At 42.5% G+C, this 13666-nt stretch overlaps 1 protein-coding gene and 1 non-coding gene across 2 annotated transcripts in view; one reads left to right on the forward strand and one right to left on the reverse strand.

The window, feature by feature from the left end:
• LOC124795983 (carboxyl-terminal PDZ ligand of neuronal nitric oxide synthase protein) overlaps positions 1-13666 on the reverse strand; it is a 975569-nt gene that overhangs the window by 554512 nt on the left and 407391 nt on the right. The window lies entirely within an intron of this gene.
• Positions 7253-7327, forward strand: Trnat-ugu. Its single transcript has one exon. It is a non-coding gene; the product is annotated as a tRNA-Thr (tRNA).

Consider the following 13666-nt stretch of genomic DNA (forward strand, 5'->3'; position numbering starts at 1 on the left):
CTTGTGCTCTTCCAAACGTTTAGAAACAGTTCTTTTGGTGGTACCCACATAAACATCACCACAGCTGCATGGGATCCTATACACTCCAGATTTTTCCAATGGTTTGCGAGCGTCCTTGGCAGGCCTAAGGTATTCCTGTAACTTCCAGGTGGGCTTGTAAATTACGATAATATTCCGCTTCGTCAAGAACCTCCCTATTCTTTCCGTTACATTTTTAACATACGGCAGGAAAACCTTAGATATTGCAGTAGCCTGTACGTCAGTATGATTTCCGCGTGGCTGCCGCAACGCACGTTTTATTTCGGCGGACGAATATCCGTTCTTCGTTAGTGCATTGTGGAGATGTTCCATCTCAGCGTCGAGCAACTTAGGTTCACAAATATTTCTAGCTCTGTCCGCTAACGTCTTGATAACACCCCGCTTCTGTTGTGGGTGGTGGTTCGAATCCCGGTGCAAATAACGGTCCGTGTGCGTGGGTTTGCGGTACACTGAGTGGCCCAAACTACCGTTTTCGTTTCTAAACACAAGCACATCGAGGAAATGTAGTTTGCCGTCTACCTCCTCCTCCATTGTAAACTGAATTCTTGAGTTTATACTGTTCAGATGTTCGTGGAACCGGATTAGTTCCTCCCTACCATGTCTCCACAACACAAACGTGTCATCCACGTATCGGAACCATACATTTGGTTTCTTGCTGGCAGTACCTAAGGCCTGTTCTTCGAATTTCTCCATAAAGAAGTTTGCAATTACGGGACTTAGGGGGCTTCCCATATCCACGCCATCCGTTTGCTCATAAAACTGTTCATTCCACTTGAAGTATGTGGTCATCAAACAACACTTAAACAGCTCTAAGATATCGGCAGGAAAAATTCGATCCAGCTGTTCCAATACATCATTAAGTGGAACCATGGTAAACAGCGATACCACATCGAAGCTGACCAATATGTCCTCCGGCTGGACCACTATGCCATTTAATCTGCTGATGAAATGTGTCGAATTCTTTATATACGAGTCCGAACGGCCCACATGTGGTTTTAACAGCGTAGTCAAAAACTTGGCTAACGAGTAGGTGGGCGAACCAATGGCACTTAGTATCGGTCTTAATGGAACATTTTCTTTACGAATTTTGGGCAATCCATAAAGCCTCGGTGGTAGCGCAACCGAACTGCAGAGCCCTTTCTGTACACTCTCTTCAATGGAGGACTTTTTTACTAACCGCGACACAGTTATAACTGTGGGTGAGAGAAGAGCTTTAAAACTCCTGAACGACGACGATAGTATTTTGGTTCTCCCAGCTGACAAAGGAAGCGCAACGGTGGTTATGGATGTGGCCGACTATCAGAGAAAAATTACGGATCTACTGGATCCGCAAGCATATAGGAAGCTGAATAAGGACCCCACCAAAAACGTTCTCAGAACTGTGTTAAAAATGTAACGGAAAGAATAGGGAGGATCTTGACGAAGCGGAATATTACCGTAATTTACAAGCCCACCAGGAAGATACAGGAATACCGTAGGCCTGCCAAGGACGCTCGCAAACCATTGGAAAAATCTGGAGTGTATAGGATCCCATGCAGCTGTGGTGATGTTTATGTGGGTACCACCAAAAGAACTGTTTCTAAACGTTTGGAAGAGCACAAGGGAAATTGTAGAAGAGGAGAAACGGAACGATCAGCTGTTGCGGAGCATGCTTTCCAGCCAGGGAACCACAATATTCGTTTCGAGGAGACGCAAGTACTAGTGGCCACGAGCGGATACTACGAAAGGCTCTACAGGGAGGCAATCGAAATCGCTAAACACCCAAATAATTTCAACCGAAAGGAGGAGGGCGTCAAATTAAACGATATATGGATACTGGTGTTAAAGAAGATGTGTACCACTCGTCCACTACTGGGTGATGGCAACGGCGATCGACGGCGACGGACAGCGGCCAATTACACTGACGTTTCCAAAACACGTGACGTCACGCCGCGGCGCGGGGGCGCGGGGGCGCGCGGACACGGAATTTAGCGGCAGTTAGTAGCGAGCCAGTGTGTGTGTTGGACCTTCCATCAAGCTACGGACCCCCTTGAAGATGTCTCCCGCAGTCGGAGACGAAACGTTGGGAATCACCTCAGAATTCATCAACCGACCACGGCATAACAGCCCGGATAATTATAATGGACATGATATTTCCGACCGTGAAGGTTTACATTTTAGTATCCTGGGCTTACATTTCAGCAAGACAATGCCCGCCCGCAGACAGCGAGAATTCGTACTGCTTGTCTTCGTGCTTTCCAAACCCCTCTCGGCCAGCAAGGTCACAGGGTCCCTCCCGAACTGAGAACTTTTGGAACACTAGGCTGGGTCCTCCAATCACCTGGGGATTTTGAAGAACATACTCGCTAATCGCACAGAATTTGGCACAATATCCCGTAGGAGGAAATCAAACAACTCCATCAATCAACGCCCTTGCATAAGGGCCAGAGGTTGGCTTGGTTCAAATGGCTCTGAGCATTATGGGACGTAACTGCTGAGGTCATCAGACTCCTAGAACTTAGAACTGGTTAAACCTAACTAACCTAAGGACATCACACACATCCATTCCCGCGGCAGGATTCGAACCTGCGACCGTAGTGGTCGCACGGTTCCTGACTGTAGCGCCTAGAACCTCTCGGCCACTCCGACCGGCGGCCAGAGGTTGACCAACGTTGTTATTGACTTGCTCAATTTTGGAAGCTCTTTCCCTTGAATAAATTATCCAATTTTTCTGAAATTGTAATTACTTGTTTGTCCTTACATGTGCATCATACATACCGATTTCTGTCCCACTCGGAAAATTCCTTCGCGGTGCGTCGTTTTTTATCTTCTTTTAGAGTCTAGTTGCGCTCCATCAGTGTGCGAATGTGTATTGGGTTCCACTGTCTTTTGCGGCTCTCACGTAATACGTTTAGTTCTACATTGCTACCTCTTTTTAGGTCCCGCGGGCAAATGTTCAAAATCGAAAAAGTTGGTCACAAAAATATCACTTGGAATACGTTATTTATAATGCTGCGATACGAAGATCTAACGTGAGCCTCTCTGACGCAAGACCGCAAGAGACGGCACTACAGCAGAGAGTGAGTTTTTAACGCATTTCTCTGCGTCGCTCCGAGGCCTGCTGTTCCGCCCGTCTCCTCCCTTCCTTTGTCACCGCCGCGGTTGCAGTCAGAACAAAAGGCTCATTAATTTTCTGTCGGCCGCACGAAACCTGCAAGCACGTCTTTTGAAAAAGTAGCAAAGCACAAAGGTTTACCGGGCAGGCGAGGGCCGAAGAAAGACTGCGTTGTGGTCGTGTTGGCCAGCCGGGCTCGTTCGCCAGCCAGTCAGGGCAAGACGACGACGACGACTCGACGCTCTTTGAGCGCGCCTCATTCTCAGGTGAGCGTCAAGAGCCGAGGAGAGCTGTGTCGTTATCCACACAGTTCATGCCACCACCCGGTGTCTACAGGGAATGTTTTCCCTAGATGAAAGTGACTGACATCGCGTCCTGGCGATGTGGTGGAATGTCAGCATTGGCAGCATGAGATACTAATTAAATCACTCAATACGAAAATGCCAAAAGCAGATCGACGTGCAAAAAATGTGAGGGCCTTGTAGGGTAAGTGAAGCTTGTTGTTCAGTTTTGTTTTTTTGTAGTCTACGCATGAGGATGTCATTATTGTTCGACTTCACACAGCTCTTAGAAGCATCAGACAATACGTGATAAGAATATAATACCATTATCTACATGTCTATACAAGGTGTTAAGGTAATAAGTGCAGATATTCTTATTCGCGACTGAAGACAGTGTCCTGAACAACATTGTATCGGTATTTACTTTATCTGCAGGTTAATTATTTTACGTATTAGGAGTAATATGTTTTTAAGTCGTTTAGTACTGAAACGCCTCGTTAAATCCGCAAGACAGAACAGGTAGTTGGAATTGTGGAAAGGGGCCAAAAACGAGCGGCTGTCAGTTACACTCGAACTCATATAACTTTATTTAGTTGCTCAAACATTACAGCGGAAAATTCCGAGCTTAACTATCGACTGAATATGTCACACAGCCTTATGGCTTAAGGGCACAACCTCTTAAATTTTTAAAACCGCTGAAGGCCCAAGATTTAAAACACAACTACGATAAATTTTCAAAAGGCAGAAAGCGCACGGTTTTATCCTTAAATAATATTTCAAATGAGGCTGAAGGCCCAAACAATGCAAAACTTGACAAGTAGGGAACTTTCAATTTTAAAGCGGATGAAGGCCCATTATTTAAAACCCAACTAAAAGCTTGCCAATTCAAACCATCGGCCATGAGCCATTAAAATAGGCAATCAAACACCAATAAGAAAAGACAGTACAGCCAGCGGAGCTCAGAAGTTTCTGGGGATCGGTCTGCACTTGAAATATTAACGTTCGCTCAGGGGTGACGGGTGGTCGGTCCAACTATATCCGATCCTCCGGCAACCCAACCAAGAGGCAGTCAACGGACCCACCGACAAGACGACTAGCTTTCCACTCGACCAGTACACAAGGAACTCCCAAGCCAAAACGTAAAAGGCGTAGCCGCCCACAACCAAATAAGCATAAGCTGTCAAAACTACACACACGTGTTGGACAGCGACAACACGGTGAGGAAAGGACACTGCCTCAATTTTACGTCAGCGGCCAGGGCAGGTAATCGGAACGCTAACGGCCACAAGGCAGAAAACTCCGTTGGTGCACTTGGACTTCAAATAACCAAAGTACAGTTAAACTCCACCGGATGGTGGCCAAACTTTCGCCAACTCGAACACTCGCTGTTGCTCACGGGAATACGCCCAACAGCCAACCATGAAAACCAACGGCACAGTGTGAACAGACTGGCTTCAGTAATTAAATCTCCACTCAACTTTGATGTCTTGGGTCTGTGAGTCACGAACCTCGTAGAAATCGGAACAGCTCCCTCACACTCCGACACTGCGTAGAGACCGCCACCGGGCCTGGCCCACTGCGCCGCGCGATTTCCTGTCTGATCCACGCCAACCGACCGAATGCCGCACACCGGCTAGCCGGAAAGTATAAGCACCAGAGCAAAGATAGTACAAAGTGCGAATATCGATACACACCCCTGCTGCCACATGTAGAAGGAGGAAGAACCACGGCATAACCGCAATAACCGCGGGCAATCAAACGCAGAGTAACAGTCAAAGTTTAAACCAATACATAACCTGGGGCCAGCACGGCTCAAGTACCTCCAATTGCATGTGGCAAGAGCAAGCTATTAATGCTTACCTACCACAGGGCAGCAGGTCAGGTGTTGAAGTGCAGACACGTGGACGAAAAACACCTAGTCTATTTCATAGCTGTAGTCCACATAGTGGTGCAATTACGACCGTGCAGAAAACATCCGGTAGTAAATTATGTGACTTTTGTGGGAAGATTGTAACTCACAGATGAAAAACAACTAACACACTGCAGCGGGTATACGTTAATATACTAATAATCTAGATATCTGCACTTCTATCCCCGTCACCCCGTATGTACATCACAACCAATCTTAAGGTGTCTGGGGCGGGTACTTCGTGTTCCCCTATCACATACCCTCTTTCGTGTACCATACGTGAATAACGTGTGGGGGAACTGACTGCTGGTGAGTTGTACTGTGAGCTCGAACCATATACACTATCTAACCAAAAATATTCAGAAACCTGTATGTACTGTGGAATTCACCACTAGGTAACACGAGCGGAGCCCGCATCTCGTGGTCGTGCGGTAGCGTTCTCGCTTCCCACGCCCGGGTTCCCGGGTTCGATTCCCGGCGGGGTCAGGGATTTTCTCTGCCTCGTGATGGCTGGGTGTTGTGTGCTGTCCTTAGGTTAGTTAGGTTTAAGTAGTTCTAAGTTCTAGGGGACTGATGACAATAGATGTTAAGTCCCATAGTGCTCAGAGCCAACACGAGCGGCGGATCACTATCTTAAAAGGAGCCAAGAAGTTTCGTGTTGTCAGTAGAGGAGCTGCAACATCAGAATGGGTAGGTCAGGAGGGCTCAGTGACCTCAAACATGGAATAGCCATAGGATGCCACCTGAGTAAAAGATTCGTCATGGACATTTCAACACTTCTAAAGTTGCCGAAGTCGACAGATGGGGATGTGGCTGTGAAGTGCAAACGGGTAGAAACAACTGCAGCTAAACGGGAACTTGACAGAACTCACGTACTGATGGGCATGGGCAGTCGATCATTCAGCAGGGTGGTTGTAAAAAAATCTCATATCAGTTTATAGAACCATTCGTGAATTCGCCAAAGAGCAGTCCAGCTAGCTGAATGACTGAGCTTAGGGTGTTAAAAGAAAGGGGTGCAATGTTCGAGCAGGTTCTTATAAGGCACGAATTTGTGTAGTCAGTGCCAAGTGAATCTTGACATGACGTAAAGAGCAACATCACTGAACAGTAGAGGATTGGAAACGTATTTGGAGTGTTGAACTACACTATGCCCCAAGCCATGGAAGTAATTTTGACGGATGGCAGGAGAACTCTACCTGCCATCGTTGTAGTGTCAACAGGAAAGTACAGAGGAGATGGTGTTACGATGTAGGGTTGTTTTTCGTGATTAGTGTGTGGTACCCTTATTGCGTCAAATAAGGCTCCAAATGCAGAAGGATATCAACACATTTTACAGCACTGTGAACTGTGTAGAGTAGAGGATCAATTTCGTGACAGTTCCTCTTTGTTTATGCAAGACAATGCACACTGTTATAAAGCTGCGTCTGTGAGGCAATGATTTGTGGACAATAACATTCCTAAAATGCGCTGGCCTACCCAGAGACCCGGTCTGGACGCAATGGAATACCTATTATTTGAGTCAGAATATCGACTTTAGTCCAGACCCCTGCGTCCTACGTCACTATCCTCCCTCTGGTTTCGGCTCTTGAGGAAGAATGGTCTGCCATTCCTCCAAAAACATTCAGGCACCTGACAGAAAGTATCCCCAGCAGCTCTCAAGCCTTCATATAGGTGAAGAGTGGACACACGCCATATTAATATCCACTAATAGGTGGGTATGGCTTCCCGGCCATTGAACTTCTTGTGCGAACGCACACGCTATGCCCGAACACGTACGGGACTTGGTAGATTAATCTGCCACGAGTAATGAGTATGATGGGCAAACATCTTTTAGGCGCACTACGAATGTAGTGGTGTGGACATGTTGGGAATGTGGATCTCACGGGAAGCGTGCAAGGAATAAGTCCCTGCAGACGCACTATCTTCTGTGCCCGCGGTGGCTCAGGTGGATAGAGCGTCTGCTATGTAAGCAGGAGATCCCGGGTTCGAGTCCCGGTCGGGGCACACATTTTCAACATGTCCCCAATGAAGTAGATCAACGCCTATTTGCAGCTAGGGTGTCCATTTAATTATCATTTCATGATTAATTCTTGCAGGGTAAGCCAGCTGAAGGTTTAATGTTGCTGAATTACTAGCTGAAATCGAAAAGTCACAATCCTGAAAAATCTACAGTATTGTATCTGGGAACAGAAATGTAACTGATTTTTTTTCTAATAAATGAAAAGAGCAATATTTCTTACGTTCTATGAATTAATTTATTGCATTAACCTGCTTTTGGCTTATAAGGCCGTCATCACGCTTCAACTGAGAGAGCTGGCTAAAGCCGGAAATAAGTTCAGCCGAAATTTTTCCAAACTATCTAACAGTCTTCAGAAAGGATAGATTAAATACAGTTGGTGGTGAAGTATTTATTGCTGTCAGAGGTAGTTTGCCTTGTAGCGAAATTGAAGTAGATAGTTCGTGTGAAATAGTATGGGTAGAGGGTATATACCAGACAATGGGACTAAACTGTTAATTGGATCGTTTTACCGAACCCCGACTCAGAAGATATAGTCGTCTCAGTTGTGCGACTGGATTCGTAATTTCCTGTCTGAAAGGTCACAGTTCGTAGTAATAGACGGAAAGTCATCGAGTAAAACAGAAGTAATATCCGGCTTTCCCCAAGGAAGTGTTATAGGTCCTCTATTGCTCCTGATCTATATTAACGACATAGGAGACTATCTGAGTAGCCGTCTTAGATTGTTTGCAGATGATGCTGTCATTTATCGTCTTGTAAAGTCATCAGATGATCAAAACTACGTGCAAAATGATGTGGATAAGATGTCTGTATGGTGCGCGAAGTGGCAATTGACCTTGAATAAGGAAAAGTGTGAAGTTATTCACATGAGTACTAAAAGAAGTCGGCTAAATTTCGAATAAATGCTAAGTCACACAAATCTGAAGGCTATAAATTCAACTAAATACTTAGGGATTACAATTACAAATAACCTAAATTGGAACGATCACATATATAATATTGTGGGTAAAGCAAACCAAAGACTGCGATTCATTGGCAGAACACTTAGAAGGTGCAACAGGTCTAATAAAGAGTTGCTTACACCACGCTCGTCCGCCCTATTCTGGAGTACTGCAGTGCGGTGTGGGATCCGCATCAGGTGGGACTGACGGATGACATCGAAAAAGTACAAAGAGGGGCTGCTCGTTTTGTATTATCGCGAAATAGGGGAGAACCTGTCACAGACATGATACGTGAATTGGAGTGGCAATCATTAAAACAAAGGCGTTTTTCGTTGCGACGGGATCTTCTCATGAAATTTCAGTCACCAATTTTCTCTTCTGATTGCGAAAACATTCTGTTGGCACCCACCTACATAGGGAGAAATGATCATCACGATCATAATATAAGTGCTCGTTTCTCCCGAGTGCCGTTCGTGAGTGGAACGGTAGAGAGACAGCTTGAAAGTGGTTCATTGAACCGTCTCCCAGGCACTTTATTGTGAATAGGAAAGTAATCACGTAGATGTAGATGTATATGTACGGTATTGTCGTCAAAGAAGGTGCAATGTTCGTAAACAAAATTGGAAAAAAAAAGTTACTCATCTGGATTGAGGCACAAACAGACAGTAAATGACGTCTTTGACGGTGTGGTGGAATGCAATTTGAGACTTAAAATGTTGAACAATAAATAAATATACAAGGAGAAACATTAACACCAAACTGAAAAACCGTGTTTACATAACAGTTTACATTAATAAACAATCCCAATAAAATATAATAAAACTAGTACTTGAGAAGCCTACTTAAAGCCGTAGGCCTATTAAACATGGAAGGTGACACAGAAACCAATTACAGAATAGAATTAACAGTTCCAATAACAGAATATATTATTTGCATACGCAGTCTCAATAAGATAAAAAGAAATAAAGAAACGCAGGAAAATGGAGGAATATGAGAGAACACACAGTCAACATCATCTTTGACAGTGTGGCGGAACTGCCATTTCAAAAATAAAAAGTTAAATGAGAAGTAAACGTAAAGGGATCAAACAGGAAGAACATTAACGCTGTACTAGAAAAGTGAACCTATATAATAGTTTACATTAAATAAACAAACTAAATAAAATAAAATTAGTATTTGACGAGACTACTTCAAGAGGTACTGAACATGTAAAGTGATAAAGAAACCAACTAAAAAAAGGAATTAACAACTGTAGTAACAGAGTATATGGAGTACATAGGCAACCTCACTGAAACAAAGAAATGAAACATACCGGAAAATTGAGGGATATGAAAGAACATACTGTGTGGAAAGTAATGGAAAACAGAGAGCATTATGTGGAATTTAGAGGAGGGCAAGTATTAAGCCGAGTTTGGTCATCTGAGATTACATCAGGAATATGGGCTAGATGTTTATGGCTTTCCAGAGCTTCCAACAAACTGAGTTTTTCGTATTCGTCTAAGTGAAGGACACCAGACTGTAGCTGGCAGTTGTAGCCCTCACTCACTACATGCTCACAAACATAGAACCCGAATTCTACAACCTCCAGCTGTATTCAGATTCATCCAGCCTAGTTGCATTGTCTCTGCCTGACTGACCAAAATAGAACTTATCACATTTCGAACATGTAATTTTGTGTACCCCACAATTGGTTAGTAACGGAGCTTTATCTTTGGTATCGAAAATATAGCAGGGTGCGGTGTTCTTTACATAGTAGGCAGTCCTATTATTGTAGTGTATCAGTGTTTTTTCTGGAATCTGTAATACGTCGCCTTGATAGGGTATTGTACACCACTTACTGCAGACAGTGGAAGGGGTGGCAGATAGCGCTTAGGGAAGAATTTCTGTGTGGTATGGAAGATGTGATCAATCAGGACAGGATTGCAGCCATTGGTTGTGGGAATAAATTGTATTGTGTCTAACTCTGGTCTGAAATCTTCTTTGGACATGGGAAAGGATACGAGATGTTGCACCACTGAGCGGAAAGCTGCTCGTTTGTGTATTACTGGATGTTGTGTGCAAGAAGACCTTACTGTGTCTGTGATTGCAGTTTTATGTTTACGTAATGTGTATACATAAAAATACAGTTATAAATGTCCCCGTTCGTAGCCGCTAATTATAACAATATGTTTACTTTTGTGCTGTAACATATCGCTATAATCAGCGGTAGAAACATATTTGCGAACGCCGACCGTGTGGGGCTCTTTCTTGTTGGATCGTCTGATCAGTCGGAAGTTGCATTGAGGAAGAGAGTAAATGCCTATTCAAAATATAATTACTTTTGGATAGCTCAACATGACTTTCCTAAGGGACCGTAGTTTATCATGCATTTACCAATAGAATATGGCGCGGAGAAAATATTTCGCCGCATACAACTTCCGTCCGATTTCGACGAAAGAATTCGTGACTGTGAACTCTCTATTTGGCAGAAACATAAAGAAAATTAAATAACTTCATGAAGGAGTGAGGCATAGATTCTATATTAAATAAATAGTCCATACACCAGTTCCATTTAAGTCTGAATTTATGGCAATTAATAGACGAACTTACACTGCAATGAAGGATTTAACATGGATGCCGTTTTGACTGGTACTTCTCGTAATGAAAACAATTCCTTTGACGTTTTCACGTACACGTCGCACAATAAATCTACTGCTAGGCACTTTTAGTATTACACATTTACTTTACACTAGAACAATATTATTTTTAACAATAATAATACGGCGGCAAGACATGCGCGTCCGATACAAGATACAGGAGACAAGAGAAGAATGAGTAACTGTTCATCGAGAATATCTCGTACATAAAAAAAAAAAAAAAATGTGTAAAAGTGTTCTTCTTCTGTCCGTTTTTCACGCCGCGGTTTTCAAAGTCAATAACTCACTGCATCTCTGACGGCGCTTCGACAATAAACAAGTTACGTCACAGGTCGTTCACCTTTTACATTCTCGCAACATTATTTGCCAACTGTAGCTGTTGCCGAGCGACTGCTCGATTAGTGAATGATTTAAAATGATAAGGCAATCACATAATGTTACACGCGCTTAGGGAAGAATTTCTGTGTGGTATGGAAGATGTGATCAATCAGGACAGGATTGCAGCCATTGGTTGTGGGAATAAATTGTATTGTGTCTAACTCTGGTCTGAAATCTTCTTTGGACATGGGAAAGGATACGAGATGGTGCACCACTGAGCGGAAAGCTGCTCGTTTGTGTATTACTGGATGTTGTGTGTAAGAAGACCTTACTGTGTCTGCGATTGCAGTTTTTCTACAGATTTTGAAATAATGTTTTTCTGTATTGATCTCAATGATGAGACCTAGGAAGTTAATGGCTTGTCGCCAGTCTCCATTATAAACTTAATATTTTTTTCATGTTGTCTGTTTCGGTTATGCAAAAGTGTCTTGTAGTGCCAGTCCACATACATAGTACGTCATCTACATACCTAAACCAGTATTTTAATACTTACACTCAAAGTTTTTTTTCAAAAAACTGAATTTTTTGGGACTGTTCGCTCAGACGTATTAAGCACAAAACAACTTCCGGTTCCAAGGCACGCTGTATAAAAAGGTAGTTTAGCTATGGGGTACCCTCTTAGCCCACTTTTCACTGAAATATTCATGGATCATTTTGAACAACTTTTTTTTTTTTAAAAAAAAAGAACATTTGAATACAAATATTAAATATTGGTTCAGTTAGGTAGATGGTGGACTGGTACTACAAGACATCTCAACGTATTTTCACATAACCTAAATAGTCAACATAAAAACATTCGGTACACAATGAAGATTGGCAACAAATCCATGAACATCCTTGATCTTACCATTAACATCAGTACACCAGTATATAGTTTCAAAATTTATAGAAAAACTACAACTACAGACAAAGTAACACCTTCTTTCTCACAACACACACACACACACACACACACACACACACACACACATGAAGTTTTCCACTCAGTTATATAGCATGTCCTACATGTTTGTTCCCATATCCAAAGAAGATTTCAAACCAGATACAATAAAATTTATTGCCTCAATCAAAGGCCAGAGTCCTTTTCTCATATTGACCACATATTGCATGGGAAACAAAAATGGACATAATACCTCTCCGCAATATGCCATTTGCTGCCCCTTCCACTGTCTGGAGGTAGTGGTGTACAATACCATATTAAGCGAAGGTATCATAGTTTGTAATAAAAACAAGGAAACCCTACAACTATAGGATTTCCTGCTATGTGGAGAACACCACAGCCCAGAGTATTTTCAATTGCAAAGATAAGGCCCAATTACTAGCCAACAGTGGGGTCAGAACAATTTATTTGTTCTGATTGTGATAAGTTTTGTGTTGGTCAATCAGGCAGAGATAGAGCAACTAGGCTGGCTGAATATGAACACATCTGGAGGTTGGAAAACTATTACTCCACATTTTCTGAGCATGTTGTAAGGGCCACAACTACCAGCTACAGTCCAATGTCTTTCACTTAGCAAACAAAGGCCAAAAACTTAATCAGTTGGAGGCCCTGGAAATCAACAAAACATCTAGCCCACTTTCCTGACTCAATCTTAAATTTTCAAATACAACTTAATACTTTCCCTGCTTTAAACTTCACGTAATCCTCTCAGTTCTTCATCACTTCACACACAGACTGTTCCTTCAAATTCATTCATTTTCCTATGTTTATTGATTTATTTTATTTTATTGAGATTGCCCATGGACTTCATATATTATGTTGTCACAATTGTTAGGTCTTTTTTTAATTGGTTTCTAGCTCACTTGACATGTCGAGCACGTCTTGAAGTAGCCTTGCAGACTACTAATTTTATTTGATTTGTTTTGTTTATTTAATGTAAACTGTTATATAAGCACGGTTTCAAGTATAGTATTAAGGTTCTCCCTTTCTGGTTGTTTTATATTTACCTATTGTTTAGGTTTTTACGTTTTAAATTTCATTACCACAACACTTTCAAATGCGTCATTTACTGCATGTTTGTGCCTCAATCTAGATGTGCAACATCGTTTCCAATGTTGTTTACAAATACTGTAACTTCTTTCGTGACAGTAGTCAGTTAAAGTCTGATTTCGGCCTTGTAAGCTGAAAACCGGTTAATTTAATAAATTAATACTGTATAATATAAAGAATATAGTGCTTTTAATTTATTACAATGTTATTCTACCAGGAACCGACGCAAGAATCGGTTAATATGGAATCTTTCTTATCAGGAACTCCCATGCAATATGGATATGAGAACCATCTTTATGAACCGAAAACCTGTGTGAATAAATTGGGAAGCAAACAGATGAGAATATCCTCCTGGCAGCAGATCATAATGACATTAATTTA

This window comes from Schistocerca piceifrons, chromosome 4 (genome assembly GCF_021461385.2).
Source record: "Schistocerca piceifrons isolate TAMUIC-IGC-003096 chromosome 4, iqSchPice1.1, whole genome shotgun sequence".
NCBI lineage: Eukaryota > Metazoa > Arthropoda > Insecta > Orthoptera > Acrididae > Schistocerca > Schistocerca piceifrons.